This window comes from Cardiocondyla obscurior, linkage group LG12, assembly GCF_019399895.1.
Source record: "Cardiocondyla obscurior isolate alpha-2009 linkage group LG12, Cobs3.1, whole genome shotgun sequence".
In the NCBI taxonomy this organism is placed as follows: Eukaryota; Metazoa; Arthropoda; class Insecta; order Hymenoptera; family Formicidae; genus Cardiocondyla; species Cardiocondyla obscurior.
The window spans coordinates 2097098-2112751 of NC_091875.1; the positions used below are offsets into that span (position 1 = coordinate 2097098).

Below are 15654 nucleotides of genomic sequence, written 5' to 3' on the forward strand. Positions count from 1 at the left end.
TTCGATCTCTGACCTTCAGCCATCAATCGTATACTCCGGCAATGTAATTATCTAAATGTAATTACGCCTTTGATACGCGGGATATCTTGTCTAAATTAAATTTCGGACGACACACACACCGCGCTAGTTCAGGTTTACGCCAAAGTAAAGAAGCTTTCCGTCAACCAGCACTTACTTATCTATGAGACTTAATTAAGCCGTAACCCAATTTTCGTTTTCATTATTATTTATCTTATTATCGCACCGGAATCTAATTTCTACTTGGATTGCTGAAGGCACCAAGTCTTCTTTGGAGGCAACATCAGCTTCGGAGAACTAAGCTGGAGGGACTTACGAGTTACTCCAGCAACTTCGCGCCCAAAATATCCCGTTCTTCCCCCAAGGAGAGCCCACGTCCCTTCTTACATCCATGAATCGTCTTATGCGGAACTTTCCTCTCCTGTTTGTTTTTACCGTAACTAATTGTATGTACTTGCCTCGGGGTCGATACACGGAACGCTCGTGTAGATCCAAGACAAACTTGATAAAAGTACTGTATAACACATTCAAATATTTGCGTATAAAATAATTTCGCGCTCTTGGCTCTCATTTCTCTACTCTTCGATTTTTTTTCATTCTTTCTTTTTTTTTTTCTCTCTCTCTCTCTCTCTCTGCTTTCGCGCCGTTCTCGCGATTTGCCGCCTGGTTAACTTCAAGATCGGAAATATTCACGAGATCCGAAAATATAGATATTTTTCTGTGAACTTTCATCTCGACGACGACTTTATCGAAAAGCGGTCACGTGAAAGCTAACGAGACAGCTATCGAGGCATTATTGGATATCGATGGTGGAAGCCACTGTAATCACATATTCAAGACAGTTTGATCGGATTTTCGATAAAGGGAGCCATCAGGCAGAATTCGGGAGATCGTCAATTTGAATTACTTGGGCTTCGCGAGCCTGCGTTTGAACTGAAATGTCAGGCTGTCGATAGAAATCGTCTGTACATCAGACTTGAATAGACAGCGAAACATTTTCGGGAAAAGGGAGAAAGAGAGGCGACACGGGGATTAAGAAGTCATCGAAGCTTCAACGAAAAATTTTGAACGAGGGAAAAGTTATACATATATTGCTTCCCTTTTCAAAAATAAAATTATCATTTATATTATTAAATGTCAAAAAGAAAATCTCGTTAATTTTTGAAATAAAATCTAACAACACCTGAGTCACTCGCTTTTTTCCTTACTTTGCTTCTTCGTCAGTTATTTACGCCCACCATAATTTTGCGTGATACAAAGCTGTAGTGGTACGTAATGTTGTTTTGAGATCACAACCGTCCCTAATGGCGAACGATCGGGGATGTCATAACATTTTTATTACCGACGAGGATCATAAAGAGGTACGTGATGGGCGAAACTGTCCCAACAATAGCGGTTGACTTGACTTGGCGTTTTCTAAGAAAAAAGCTCGATTGTCGAACGAGGAAAGTCCTTTAAGACAACGAGATCTTCTCTTCGCTCTAATGCTTCCTTTAAGATCTAAATCGCACTCGGGGGAGACCGCTGCGTATCTCCAAGTTTGCCGGCGCAAAACTTTCAAGCTTGTTAGTCTGAATCCTTTCATCAACATCCTCGTAACAAAGGTTCTACCGTTTGATCTTAAAAACACACTGGTTACAAAAATAATTCTACGATTAAAACTAAAAACTAGCATTTTAGTTGATGGTTAATATTATATCGTAATTATTATTATAGATATTAATATTATATTAACATATTGTTGTTATTACTAATTAATTATTATTCAGTCGGATATTTATCATCGATTTATTATCTTTACAAAATTCTTTTAATTAATCTCAATTTTAATTATATTTTTAATTCCAATTTTAATTGGCGGCGCGCTTAACTAATATCCCGATCGATTTGTGTCGTATAAAATCTGCCAAAGTCATATTTTGAAATTTCGACAGTTGGTGACATGTAGCAGCGTCATTGCATAGCTGTCGCCCGCCCGTGAATCCCGCGGTCCCGTTATTTCGCGTCACCGTTCGAGACGCGTCGCGCAAACGAGTAGAGTTTTGCAGAGCGGCTGTTTTTATTACGCGATACGGATTTGCAATGGAAATCTCGAGGGCCTGGTGTTTTAAACGACGCCGTTGTCGAAAATCAACCTCTAATTCGTCGCATCGCGCACATTTTTCAATCGAAACGCGAGGCTTTTTAAGCGACAGGAAAAACCGTGGCACATGAATAACCAAGTAGTTGTTTTTTTTTTTTTTTTTTAAGCGAGAAATGATAACCTCGTAATTACCAAGGGGTGTAACGTTACCGAAACTCGTGATAATAATAAAAGAAATAATTTATAGATATAGTCGAAAGCCAGCTTTCCGCTGCGGGGCAGCCAGAGTGAAGTTTTTTAAATTGCAGGAAATTTAATCTTCCTCCGCCAAGTGTTAACCACCATTCAATTTAAATTATAACTTAAACTTTTTCCGGTTCTCATAAAGGGAGTGAAATCCGGCCGCGCCGCTGAATGCTGCATTATTTTTCCGACGGAAATGCCTGACTACATCGGCAGGTGGAAAAGAACCCGGCGCAATCGTTGCTTGCAGTTAAACTTTATTTTCCCGTTGGGTCATTGGAAATTTACGACCGCGGAGTTACTCGTGGAAACGCACGCGCGGAACGGCGCGATTTCAGATCTCGTAGACTTCTCGCAAATAGAAATGCATTGCGAAGTTTTCACTCGCCTAGCGACGTTTAGTGCCTTAATGACTGCCGATGAAAACGGTTTCCTCTACGAAACGGTAAACTCGAACCTGGCAATTCATTTCGCGACATTTTGCTAGCCAGTCGCTGATAATTATACAAATTTATCAAAATTTCGTGCAGCGCACGAAGAGAAAAAAGAAATTCTGTCTTTAATCTGACGTACAAGCTTGAAAAATAATTGCCTTATCACGTAAGACATATGCATATGTATATTAAAATATAATCTCTAAAATAAATATTAAAAAATATTATTATTATTATTATTTATCTCGCCTCTGTTTCTCTGGCCAAGACAAAAAAAAAAAAACAGCTGTATCGAATCAACAGCAAGCAAAAGCGTAAACAATTAAATAAGAATTTTCCTTGGAAGGAAACTTATCAAATAAAGAGATTAAAACGTCTCGCGATGCAACGTGAATTATCGATTGAATTATTTCGCGATTCGCCGTTTGTGAAAATCAGACGCCTTCCGCGATTCCCACGCGCAGTCACCGCGCGTTATTTTGCGGTACACTTGTCAAGTTAAGAAGTATAAATTGCGCCCGGCACAGGCTTCTCGCCGTTTCCAGTTCGTAAAGCACGAAGCGAGAGCTGCGGAGAGAGCTTTTGAAATTCAACCCGTCACGTCGCGTCGTCCCCGCCCTCTTTCGTTCGCGTATCACGTTGTCGGTTTATAACCAGACTTTTCATACTTGCGGCGAAACCTAGTATCTCCTCGTTCTCTCTTTATTTTTCCACGGTTTCGTTGGATTCGCGCGTATCAATCGCGTTCCACGAACTGAAACTCATTCCCGCCGACAAGGCGACCCTTGACTACGCGATTCTCGCACAAAGCTCTCGCTGTAATTCAACCGAACTTTAATCTGTCTATAATTACGAAGTCGTTCAAGTCGGCTGTTACCGTATTAGCGGCAGAAACGACGTGCAATTAAGGAAACATCCGGGCACTAAAATATCTGAGCGTTTGGTAATAACAGGCGCTTCGCGATAACTTCGCAAATAATATTAATCTAAATGTATGTTCAACTTTATTTAAACATATATTTAAATTTAATTTAAATGCAAACACGCGGAGTTTTATTGTCGTACGTAAGAAACGCGTCGCGCTCTCGGAGCTTTATTTTCTACTTCTCATCGAGAGATAGGATTCGAAGGGATATATCCAATATCTCTGGGAGCTTGTGTAAAGAAACGCAACGCGAAAATGCTCCGCTGCACGCTGCACACAAGCTACATACGTACAGCCCCCGTTGATCCGAAAGATAAATATTTTATTTTCGTAGAAGCATATGCTCGCCCATTTTATTACGGCGTGCGTAACGTTTACCGTGGCGCTCGTAACGAAAGAAAACTCCCGCGTAGATCAGCATGCATTCCGTTCGGTTTACATACGGTATTACTTTCCGGTAAAATCGTGCACCGGCGTAAATAATTTCGAATATTCCCCTCTTAGAGATTGCGCGCGGCTATTGGAAAATAAAATGAAAAAGAAACACATTAATGCAAATGAAATGCATCGCATTAATGCAACGAACGGCGATGAATGCAATCCGCGCGCGATGATACAACATTTCGCCGACGTCTCGTAACTTTTATTATCGCACGACATTTTGTACAGAAATATATGTATTGAAAAAGAAAAAAAAAAAAGTATCTTCTTCGACGGAGATTACATCCTTTAAATTCAAAATTTATTTAAACTGTATGTAACTTTTATTATCACGCAAAATTTTGTGAAAAATAAAAAAATAAATAAATATAAAATACATCGGAAAATGTATCGCCTTCTTCGACGTAAAGTGCATATCCATCAGATTAAAATATTATTTAAATTTTTATTTTAAAATGATATTACGTGCGTTCCGTTATCTTCGATTCTTTTTTCCGCCGCAACTATTTCGCATTGTTAATAATTTCTGCCGTTATCACGTTGCCGTGCTTTTAAATATAGGGATTCAAATGGAAATCTCCGACAAGGAAGTTTTCGATAATAATGAGTTCCCGATAAAGATCTCCTCGTGGAAAATTCTAACAATTCCGGTGTATAGCGATCGAGGTGACGCTGCGATAAAGATGAAATCTCGAGATTTTCATTTTCGCGAGTCGTGTCCTAAGGGTTTCTCGCCCCCGATGACTATCCGAGCGTTTCGAGATTCACATTGTCCGTCGCATAGACGTTGATGTCGGAAAATGTAACGAGATAGTCGGGAGATTTAAGAACTAAGCTTTCTTGTCTGTCAAGTGTCGCACACCGCACCAAAATATACATATACATATGTATAAATATAAATTTGTCCAGATGGAGAGACAAAAAGTTAAGGATTACAACTTTAAACTATTGTCAAAAACTGCTAAATACTAATATAATTTTTTATAATTAAACTATACCGAAAAAATATATTGCAACTAATTCCATTTGCTTTAACAACGGAAGTATAATTTTGTTTTAGATATAACACAAATTATTACAAAGAGGAAAAATATAAAATTCTACTGTAACGTATAAAAAATTGCAGCAATCTCGTACCAACACACTTGGGCAAAGAGAAAAATAGTTTTATAGAACAAAACAAAAGTACGTGAACGTAAATGCAAGGATTGTAAAAAAGTTTACAGCGGTATCAGTTACAACGCGGGTACGTCGTAATTAGAAGTCAGTTAAGTGTTGAAATGTAAATTCAGCCGGAATAAAGTTAAAACTATGCGACGAACAATGCGTGCTATAATGCGAGAGACGCGGTAAAAAAAAAAACTAAAAAATAAAAAATAAAGCTAAAGAAAGAGAGAGAAACATAGAATTTCCGCTTTGTTGCCGTAATTAAAAAATAATTTTTTTTTTTTTTTAAAGTTTATTTTTAACGTCTCGATTAATGAGCGGAGCAACATAAAAGAGAATGAGTTTGGCGAAATAAATCTGCGGAGCCACAAGTGGTTTCGCGGTAACAATCCAACGAACGCTGTTTCGTGACGTGATAAAGAACGGGAAAAGATACTGACAATTCAAGTTTGCCACGATGCAATTACACGAATACAAATTCGAGCAACATTACGTATTTCCGCCATTTATTTTAAATTACTTCGCATTAAAATAATTTAACTCGCGTCGCGTATCTCGACAGCCTTTCAACTTGAATGTTAATACGATGCTTAGGTCCTTTATTTTTTTTTTTTTAATTCGAAGCCGAACTCCTCTAACTAAAATGCTGTTTTCCAAATTCAATGGTAACAAGGAAAAAGTTGAAATTAAAATCGATAATTTGGCGATACCGGTTCTCGAAAGTTGTCCCCGGACTTTCGAGCCTTCGACGGGAGATTTTCCGCGCGACGATAATCGCGGCCGAACTCCTGATAATTTAATTCAATTATTATCACGACGCTCATCCGATAGGATACACCGTACGGAATCTCGGGACTACCTCCGTTAATGGACAGAAGCATTTCACGGTTTAACGTCGGCTTCCATTAAATCCGTAATATAATTCCCATGTGCCCCACGTTATCGTTCTCCGCGCTATTGCGCCACTACATACTCGTGAGTGTAAATGTGTAAGTGTGTTTTATATAGACTTAGATAGTCCACAGACGTTAAGACTCGAGAATCTGCTCCGTTTTCTCAGAAACGCGAGAAGAAGAAACGAGCGTTCTCGTTAATGCGCTCCCTTATTTGTGCCCGTGAGAAACCGGGCCCCTTCTCCTCGTTTTAATAATATATTACGTACGAAACATTTTTAATGGAGAAAAATGGAAGGAACTAGCTCCTGAATATTTCCAAATGTCGCCACTGCGCGTGCAAAGGATTTATTTAATACGAAACGTTAATCTACCACGCGGCTTTTAGTAATTCAGTAGAAAAAGCCAACGCTTGACACAGACGTCTCTGTTAAAGAAAAGTTAAAGGCTAATTCTATGGGTTTACGCCGCACGTCATATGTGCCCGCGCTTCATACAGAAAAATTGCACAGTTTCCGCCGTAAAAATTACGCTAAATATATTGTATCGCGGCAAACATTCATTAGGGAAGTTACTCCTTGGAAAGTTTATAAGGACAGAAAAACCTTGCTGCGTTTTATTTGCATATAAAGTAACACCGTTACGAAGTTGTCGCATAAAAAAAAAGAAAAGAAAAGAAAAGAAAAAAAAAAAAAAACTAACCTGCAAACTTTCCGTCGTGCTGTTTACGCGCTGGCATTCGGGTGCGGCACTCAAGCTTATTTCGCTTCGTCACCACCTCGGCGAAAAATCCCTTTAAGATCTCCGCCACGTCGCGAAAGAACTTGGGTCAACGTGAGTTTAAAAGAACCCCAACGGCGAACTTTCGCGTCGTTTGTCGCTTTCCAGAGGGCCAGAATTCCTAGACGCGATCCCTCGGCCACGGGGACGATCTTTATCATTGTCACTGCGAAATCCCGGCGAGTTTAAAGAATCCCGGGAGAGATCCATCGCGAGGATAGATCTTTGATAAATGCGAGATTCTTTCCCCCCCCCCCTATACTTGAACGATTGTTTTTAATCCTATTTAAACAAGTGTACTAGTAATTAAAAATAAAAGATAAGAGCGAGCAGCAGCGTACGTGTCGCGAGCGAGCAGCGTATGTGCCACGAGCGAGCCGCGAGCGAGCCACGTTCTCCCACTACCCCCACTCTCGCTCTGTCCTTCTCCAGCAGTCGAACGAAACGTACGCAGCACGTGCTCCGTAACTATTAAATATCTACGCACAATCGACGGGCCAGGAGGCACATAACCTGGCGTGAATTACCTTCCTGGACTAATTGTGCGTACCGGCAACTACATACATACGTCTTTTTGATACGAAGTAAGTGGAAAGTGTGTATATGCGTACATTAAACGAACCTCTCTTTAAAAGCCGTGAAAGAAGCGTCGATAAGTACAATCAGGCTCGGAGGGAGGAGGGCTTCGATCGACCAGTCCGCGATTCGGGAGATATTCATTCGTTGGGTAGGAATGCGAGGCGTGAATATCTCTGTTAATGTATATCGCTGCGTAGCGACCGAGAGTATACTAGAGGTCGGTCGCGCACGCGGTGTATACATCTCGCGAGGTGATCACGTGAAACGTAGATACGTGCCGGTCGGCTGCCGTGCGTGAAATACTTTTAGCGTAAGTAAAAATATTAGCTGATGCGAACTGACCTTCGCGATCGATAACGTGTACACGTAGAGTGTCCGTGAAACGAATACTTTGCACAGAATAGTTATAATTGCTTGTACGCAGCATGTTTAATTTTCGTTATTTTTGCTAATCGAAACGTAACTTGTTTTTGTCTCAGATAAAAATCCAGAGGAAGACTTTCATCGAAGGAGCACGAGCCTGACATCCCCGTTGGAGAAAAAGTGGAAGGAGAAAAGTGTCGCACGCCGAAACTATACGAATACGAACCGCAGCCGGTTCGTCGGTCGCTTCGGGAGTTCCGCAAAGTATTCGGACGTCTTTCTTTTATATAAAAATTTTGTAACGGGAGTGTCGTGGACTGTCGCGCGAAAGTGTTCAATAAGAAATTAATTTTCGCGAGTAATTTATCGGGCGCGTTCGCGAGTGTCCAGTGCGCGGAAGGATGACTCGGCACGTCCCATCTGAGAGGAGGTGCAGGCTCGGGATGAGCATCCTGCATCAGCGGAGCAACTTTTAGGTAAACATAAATTTTTTTTAATAAAATATTTATTAAAAAAAAAAACTTTTACCTTTTTTTTTAGCCTTATTAACTAATATACTTTTATACATGTCTGCATTAATATTTTCCTTTTTATGTTACAGTCACCGGCAGAACTCAACAACTCCGCTGAAGTTCATGCAGATTGGTAAGTCGCGTAATTTATTTTTTTCCTTTTAAAAATAAATATCGTGATTAATTGACTAGCACGCACTGCTATCTCGTAGTATCAACTACAGTTCAACGGAAGATTACTTGTGATGCTTTATTAATTGTCCGTTTAAACAAAAAATGTTTTAATTAATTAGTTATTTAATTAATTTCTTAATTCCTGTTTATTTAATATCGTTAATGCACCTCGAACGTAATTCTATAAAAATAAATAATACGAAAATACGGGGTGCGAGATTAAATTTAGCCCTATCGTAATATATTTCGGAATTAATAACGTGGTACGTAGATAAAAATCCCCAATAAGCCCACCCATCAAATATTTACCTCACTGACGCGCAATGCATTTACCATGTCAAACATTTATTTTCGTCACAAAGACGGCTTATCATATTTGGTCAAGTGGTCCTGCATTAATTACGCTTTCGGCTCTCTGCCATATATTAAACTGCGCGCGTCACGTGTTTGCAAAAACATGACGCAAAAGTCATGACGTGAATACTCGACGTGAATATTTCACGTAAATATTTTATTTCCTCTAATTAATATCATCGATGATTTCCGGTTCTGTCCCTTTTAAAAAGAAACTTGCGGTCCTCGAGGGGAGGAAAAAAAAAATAGGTACAAAAACGATAAAAAGAAACAGAGTCGATATTCAATACAATCGTTAATAAAATTGAAAAGTGCCGCTCTCGTCTATCGAGTCTTGAATATCGCGGAGAGTAAAACCGCCCATAAGGCGGAAGTCCGCGATGGATTGGCGGATCTGCGATTAATTAGGTCAGGAGCCAGTCGGCTTAACAATTCTGCCCGGATGCTGGCAGATATTGAGTGCGCTCCAGGAAGAGCGAAGGGAAAAGCGAGAGAGCAAGGGAAAGAGAGAGGAAGCGAAATGCGGTTAAAATCTTAGCCGGAAGTTGGAATCGATCGAAGACAGGCGTTTTCAATTCGCGAGAACGCAGCGATATAATTATATCGCATCCTTGACTCCCTTAGACTCCCTTGACTCGCTTGCGGCACGAGATTCGTCCTTTCCGGCCACTTGCGGCGCAGTTGACACTTTCGTTTATCTCCCAATTCGATACGATCCGAGTAAGAGATATCGTTGTTTAATTCGTACACGCAACGAAATCGTTATAAACGTTATAATAAACTTTGCGTTATCGGTACAAAAAAAAAAGGGGGAGGGGATTCTTTTTTGAGATTAAAACTTTGGCGCATATGTGACGAGATGTAGCGAGCCGACAAAGCAGGGAAACTTATGTTCTGCATAAAAGTTCGGGCGCCCCGAGACACCGGCAACTTTCTTCTTTAACGTTCGTCTTCATTAAAGTTTGAACCCGTCTTGTGAAAGGCGAAACTCGTAAGAAAATTACCGGGAAAGCGCGGAAGCGTACTCGTCTGAAAGTGGACTGATCGCGAGCACTGCAGGCGATTCACCCTGAGCCGGCTGAGAGCCGCCTTTCGCGGAAATGCATCGTGCAACATACATTAACCGGCTGATAACATTCCGTGACGTGAAATTAGACCGTATCAAGGGAGAAATAATTTAACACGACGATGAATAACTCTTGTAGCAGCGCTTAACATCTAAGAAGGTGGGATTCATTTATCTCTGGCTACGACTGCAGCTTTCGAAGATTCTCGCGGCGATCTTCTTTTTTTTTTTTTTCCTTTTTCTTTTCTTTGTACGCAGACAACGTAACTATTTAAATTTATTTACGCGATCAATAATTTTAATAATTTATTTCTCGCAATAACGTTAAAGTAAAATTCAAACAGTAATTAAAAAAAAAAAAAAGTCCGAACGCAGAACGGGCGTAATGATATCTATGGTTTTTACATATTTCAATCCATCCTACTCTTTTCTCCTCTTTCTTCGATAAAACGGATTCTTTCACCTCGGAAATATTGCAGTATCGCGATTTCGTACTCAGAATTGTAGCATAAATGCAATTAAAATGCAATCTTGGATTTCGCTAAGAATTCTGAAAATTGTTTCAACCTCACGCGGGCAAAGGGAACGGCAAGCGGTGGGGAAAAAAAAAACATTGCGCCCTTGACCTTTTATCGATCCGCATGTACATAGATGATAACGAGATAAGCGAGCCCCGCGCATTCCGTTCCTTCTTTCCTTCCGCGGCACGCGAGAATACGCGAAGGGATTTTATCGATCCCCATCGTCGCGCCCGCTCGTCCGACTTTCGCGTTTGTAATGCAGCATGAATTCTAATGTCGTGCCCGCAAGTTTCCGCAAGTCGGCGATATTGCGCTATGAATAATTATCGGCCGCGCGCGCGACAATTAATCCGTCGGAACGGCCGCATCGATTCACGACGGTTCGCGATAGCGATCGATCGCGCAAAAACTAAGTACACCCGAACGTTCGCAAAACTACGCCCACTCGGTATAAAATTGCACAGCGTGTAACGTTTCGCGAATTTACATATTGACATTATTTCATTTAATATCCGGCAAAATTTTATTAGCCAGTTTTGAGAATATTATGTTTATTCGACAGCGATTTATTAAACGCGTCCTCCGCGCGTAAATACACACGGCACAACGATTCAGAGAATAAACGTGAAATGCAGAGTGATGAAATGTAACAGAAAATATCAAAGAAGGTTCGAATTAATTTCTCGGGAATTGCATTTGAAATATTCAAATCAATTGCATATCGCAAATACACAGTTGTAAAATACTTGAAATAAATGATAAACTATGTCGCAATGCGATGCCGGGCGTAGTTAAAAAGCGAAAAGAACCCAGGACGAGAGCGGCTTTAATCTCCTTCGGATATCGCTCCCCGGTGCATTTCAATTAATTAAAGTCAGTTCTATCTCGCCTTGCCTTTGTTTGCGCGAAGACGATATGACGACGATGTGCACATCGGCACACAAACGCCGTTATTTTTCCTTCCCCGGTTTTTACCTCGCGAGAAAATAAACTAATAAAGAAATTAAAGCTGTCTCTTAACGAGACAATTTCATTTCAATTACATAAAAAAAATAATAAAAAAATTATATATCATAACGAATTAAAGATTTTTTTTTTATACACAAAATTATGCGGGACCAATAATTACATGACGACGTTACCGTTTCGTGCGGACTAAAATCGCGATAAAATCGTAATGCGATCAGAATCGATCACGACTTTCGTGTCGCGCGGCGAAAATTTCCCGCAATTTTCGACATAAATTGGGCGGCTTTTATGACGAATCGCGTGGAATTCATTGCGAACGTGTTGCGGAGTTAAACAATTCCGCAGTTGTTATCGGCGCGAGCGATAATTTACGCCGCAGTAAGTGCGCCCGCGATAACTCTCATAGTAAATCATCGCTCGGGCCGTGCCAGAATTAGCGGCATCCTGCACTTTCGCGCGCGGCTTTCAGCTTCGAAACTAAGTTCCTCTATAATTAAGCGGGGAAAATGATGTCGCGCGTGACGCGCGGTAACAATGCGATTATGATAACTTTTGTCCCTTCGCGATTTTACGCGTGTCGCCTAGACTCGCTCTGCCGCCAAGGTTTCCGAACGTGACGAGCGATAAATCCTGGTGACAATAAGGCACGTGGAAAACCACCACGCTAATTACACCACGTGCGCGTTATAAATTTAATTTCGCGGAGTTCTTTATATGGTTAATTAACACGTTTAATCGCTTAAACTGCGCGACGGCGTAACAACTCCGATGGGGAGAGGGGGAGAGAGGGGCAAGTTAATAATTATGGAGAACTGCTTACATGCGAAAAAGTTTCGGTGTGCTAGTTTGGCTTCTATTTTACCGGCGATTGCAAAGCCCCGCGCTAGATTTTTACATCGCATCTCGCGTACGGAAGAACGCGTGCACTTGGCCCCTCTTTTACCCTTTTTGTAAAGGTAATTTTATATATTACGGTGACCGCTATGCTGCAGAATGTGTGCCGCAGAATGTACGGTTTTTTAGACTTGTAGCTAGAGTTCAACCTTGCGCGATACATTACATATGCGATGCAGCACGGCGCGTTTCGCTATTCTGGCTCGCGCGGTGCACATCCAATTTCCACGGCGAAATATCAAAGTCCGTTAACCGCGCACGTACGAGCATACGTATCGACCGGCAATCTTCCCGGAAAATCGTTAGTAAAATCGTCTCGCGGTGTCCCTCCACCTTCTAAAATGTCAGTATCCCTAACATTGTCACAATTCATGCGTTTCATTCCTGTTTATAAACTCTTTTACTTTTATTATTATTTTACATTAACTATCAATCAGTTTTAAATGAAATAAAAACCTTACTTTTTTTTTTTATGAACTTCGATATATCAATAAACAACTTTTTTACCGAATATATATATATATATATAAAAACAGGCAGTTCATTAAACCATTATTGACCTGACTGCATAATAATCGTTTATCGTGCATTTTAACTCGCGGCGAAACGTTAAAGTATAAACGAACTCGAAGGAAAATACAAAATAACAGTTTAATAAGTCGCGACATAATTTATGTCGCTCGTAATTTTCCTCTGTAAGCGAAGGAAGTGGCGTTGCATCTTCGAGAAACATTTAAGCGACCTTTCAGAACTTGGCGCGTGTCACGCTTTTGATTTCCTGCATGAAACGAGATTCGATCCGGCCGATCAATCGTTTACCGATTGACGCAGGACGGGGAACGTCTTCGAGGTTGCAAAGTGTCTCACAATTGAATAAACTGAATGGAAAAGTCTAAGATATCTAATGCAAATTTGTGCGAGCAATATTCTTCCCTTTCGCGATTAATATTCCGACTTCACAGAGTATTTATTACTTGTTACCGGAGCAGTTTTGACACCCGAGTCGATTTGATGTTTTATCGATATTTAAACTCAACACCATAGATATTAAAAGGTTAACTACTCGTTCTTTTCTACTCCCATATTAAAAAAAAAAAAAAAAAAAAATGTGTTAATCAAAGTTAAAAAATTCGGAGTTAATGGTTCGATACACGATTTCGATTTCTTGTATGCTTTTCGAGCATTACGTGAAGACAGGAGAGAAGACAAGAGAACGGATAGAGAAACGTAACGAAATTTATAATAACCGACAGCCATCGCGGCCGATTTGATACGGATAAAAAATTCAGCGTGAGATGAAGACGTATGAATAATGCCTCGAGCATGATAAGAATAATGTTATCGAGAACGTGTAAGGGGCCTCGTGCAAAAATTTACTTAGCATGCACCGGAAAGAAATTAAATTTATCACGAGATACTCTGTAAGAACTTTATTATTGCAGCGGGAAAAGATAGCAAACGGTAATTAGTTCCACAAAGCGGAGGTTTAATAACTTTTAATTCTCGAGATCGTACTCGAACGGCATTTCCGTTTACTTTAATAGTCTTCTAGCGTTTGATAAGATCTTTGCACTTTAACGGTCTCAGGTTGAGACTCTATATGCACCGTTCGCGACATCTCGATAAAGTCTACTAAAAGCAGACATTAATTTAATTAATTAATAGCTTTTTTTGATTATTATTATTTAGACGTGTAGCAGAAGTGATTGCACATAGTATAGTAATATTACGTTAACGTCATGTATGCCGCCGACGTGATTCGCGCACATCTACATTATCTTATGAAGGCTTTTTTGATGAAATTAATTTCTCATCGTCAACGAGCGACGTCACGTTCCCGGTTCAATAAATATCTTAAACTTACAAGTACGATCCGTCACTCTCATAGCGTGCATTAGGCATCCCGAAATAATTACACAGACTACCAAAAGCCACTAAACATTATCTCGAAATAAAATTCATTAATTACATAATTACACAATTATATTAATAATCTCGAATAATTGTACAAACTTTCAATAGAATCTGGATCTGGATATCGCTTCTCTCGATAATCAAAACGCTAATTGAACATTGATTGGTAATACTGAATTAATTTATACATGAACAACTTTGAGCTAATTAAGCGAATTAAATGAGAGCTTTAAAACTAGGAAATATATTATATATATATAGTATATATATTTTTTTTTCCTCGTAATATTTCATGATAAAACGGCTAATTAAACATTTAAAGTGCACAGTTGCATGTGATATTTTAAATTTTAATTTTCACGAAATTATATGGTAAAATGGAACGCTGAATACATTCAAACGTTGTATAAATTTAATCGTGCAATAAATTGCTGTCAATTCCGGCCTTGTTAATCGATAAATTGCCCTCGTCGAAAGGCACTCTCGCCAAATTCGCGGTTTCTGAATGTTCGTTTCAGACCTTACGTGATTGCTAATAGTGACACGCGCGAATAATGATTGGCATCATCAAAGAAGGTAATTTGCATCCGCGCTAGCACCCATAATCCCACTATGCAATACGGAGACAATAAAGCACGTCAAATATACCGCGCACGACAGCAAGTTAAAATGATGCTTTAATAATTGTCCATTGGAAATAAAATAACTCTATGGCATAGTACCTGCACGGTAAACAAATATTTTCATACCGCGCGCTCTTCGTAAATATGGGACATATTTGTAAGATAGATATTTTTTTTTTTTTTTTTATAGTTTTAATTTTTTATTTCCATGAATTATTTTTAAATCATAAAATACCACAAAAATAACCTTTACATCATTTATGACGGAATTTAAAGCGATCATCTTTAAACGCGTGTGTGAAATAACACATATCACGCACCGAATTTTATGCAGCCAGATCAGAGTGACGATCTATCATCTCAATATTATTTTATTTTATTTATTATTATTTTATTTTATTTTTTTTTTTTTTTTACAATATCGCATCTCTGATTTGACGATGACAGTTCCAAACCGATACTCATCAACTTTTATTAATTCAACGCTATTGAAAGGCCACACTTTTCGCCACGTTGATTTTTCCGTAAAAATATCGTTACGAAATATTTATACCGTGTTTTCTGTGCGCGCGTAAAACATAGTGCGTCGCGGTTCGTGCTTATACTGCGTGCCGTTTAATTAAATTTCAATGGTTTTACTTTTATTTCCAAAGGCCCGGGTGTTGATGGAATTTAAAGGAAATAAAAGGCGAAGTGAAACG

General features: G+C 39.6%; 1 protein-coding gene across 3 annotated transcripts in view; it reads right to left on the reverse strand.

The window, feature by feature from the left end:
• The window catches only part of LOC139107245 (adhesion G protein-coupled receptor E3), a 63095-nt gene that overhangs the window by 31381 nt on the left and 16060 nt on the right, over nt 1-15654 (reverse strand). Inside the window, exon 1 of one of the 3 annotated variants that reach the window (XM_070664684.1) lies at nt 6907-7224. The exons of the other annotated variants lie outside the window; for them this stretch is intronic. The gene's annotated coding sequence lies outside the window, so the exon portion shown is untranslated. Of the gene's footprint in view, nt 1-6906; nt 7225-15654 lie in introns of those variants that run through there. 3 annotated transcript variants of the gene reach the window in all.